Source organism: Temnothorax curvispinosus, unplaced genomic scaffold (assembly GCF_003070985.1).
Source record: "Temnothorax curvispinosus isolate PA1 unplaced genomic scaffold, ASM307098v1 QBEX01007585.1, whole genome shotgun sequence".
Taxonomy (NCBI): Eukaryota; Metazoa; Arthropoda; class Insecta; order Hymenoptera; family Formicidae; genus Temnothorax; species Temnothorax curvispinosus.
In genome coordinates, this window is record NW_020217365.1 from 2,501 (window position 1) to 4,045 (window position 1,545).

The 1,545-nt window shown below is 59.5% G+C and overlaps 2 non-coding genes across 2 annotated transcripts in view; both read left to right on the plus strand.

The window, feature by feature from the left end:
- LOC112457187 overlaps nucleotides 1–94 on the plus strand; it is a 1,920-nt gene extending 1,826 nt beyond the window's left edge. Inside the window, exon 1 of the ribosomal RNA XR_003041069.1 lies at nucleotides 1–94. This exon is cut by the window's left edge and continues 1,826 nt beyond it. This is a non-coding gene — a ribosomal RNA (small subunit ribosomal RNA).
- Nucleotides 95–745: 651 nt separating this feature from the next.
- LOC112457186 lies at nucleotides 746–900 on the plus strand. The gene has a single exon (XR_003041068.1). It is a non-coding gene; the product is annotated as a 5.8S ribosomal RNA (ribosomal RNA).
- Nucleotides 901–1,545: the final 645 nt, after the last annotated feature.

Here is a 1,545-nt window from a genome sequence, read left to right on the forward strand (position 1 = left end):
CCGATGTTGCCGGGAAAATGACCAAACTTAATCATTTAGAGGAAGTAAAAGTCGTAACAAGGTTTCCGTAGGTGAACCTGCGGAAGGATCATTAACGTTTACGGAGGTCCCACCAGTTTGGAGACTGAAAGTTAAACACAGAGAGACGCACACACGCACCTTGTGCCACATCCGAGAGAGGATGCCGAGAGGATTGTCTCGAACGTGGTGTTCGCACCACGCGTTTCGACGCCTTCGATCGTCGTCGTCGCGCGCACCGCCACAACACCGCCGTGTCGTGCAACGTCACGGCGTCGTGTTGCGTCTGGGACTGTGTGTGCGCGCGCGCGAAGTGACGCGAGGCGCGCGATCGTACGGAAGCGAGGCGCTCGGCGATTCCCCCGATCTCTCTCGAGATCTCGGGCGTCAGCTGGGCGCGTACCGGTGGTAACCTGTGCCGCGCGCGTGCAAGCGCGCGCGCGCTGAAGGGCCGAGAGAACGCAGCAGTGCTCTCTTCGTGCCCGATGGTTTTTCAAAGACTTCCGCCCCGGCTCTCGCCTCGCGCGAGAGACGCTCCGATTATCGCGTGACAATATCCTCTCTTTTGCATCTCGTTGTGCCGCCTATGTAGCCCCCGTCAAAAGGGGCGGCGGTCCGCGCGTGCTCGGACGCGCGGCCAGGCTGATCGAAGGGCCCGAAAAAAACCCGAGACGCATACGGAAGTACGTTGAAGCGTTGAAGTTAATAAACGCAAAGCAAAAACGATCACCCTGAACGGTGGATCACTTGGCTCGTGGGTCGATGAAGAACGCAGCTAATTGCGCGTCAACTTGTGAACTGCAAGACACATGAACATCGACATTTCGAACGCACATTGCGGTCCACGGATACAATTCCCGGACCACGCCTGGCTGAAGGTCGTTTCAATACCGACATACTGTTTGCGCCCTCGCGTAACGACGGCTAAAACGGGCGCGCGTTTAAGCGCGCCCGGAAGCCTCGACGCGCGTACGGACGTACGAGCGATCGTTGGACGTTCGCCACACGAGTGTCGCGTATAAGTTTCGCTGTGCGAGACCTCCTCTCTGTGAGGGAGAGCGAGTTTGTCTCCGCGCGCGCACACACTTGGGCGTCGTCCGAAATGAAACGGGGGAGGATGACATAAATTGACTGAGCGGTTAACGCGCGTGACGGTGTCCTCGCGACGTAGACGTACGGTGCAGCCGCCGCCGCCCGGAGACGCTCGTCTCTCGGAGCTGCTGTGGTGGGCTCTTTGTACGCGCCGCCGAGCGACACGCCACGCCACACGATCACGCACGAAAAGCGGTGCATCGGGCGAGCCGACCGCGTGTCCGAGTCCACGAAAGTAAGAACACTTGCTTGGTTTAGGACCGGCACGCGTCGTCGTGTACTCGTCTCGAACGACCGCGTGGTGCGTGTATCGCAACACGCCTATCCTGCCCCGTCGTATTGCGCGCGACGGACGACGACGATCGACGCGACGGTTCGTCTCGTCCCGTCTCGTCTCGTCTCGTCGCGCTGCTTTTTTTTCTTTGTTGACGACCT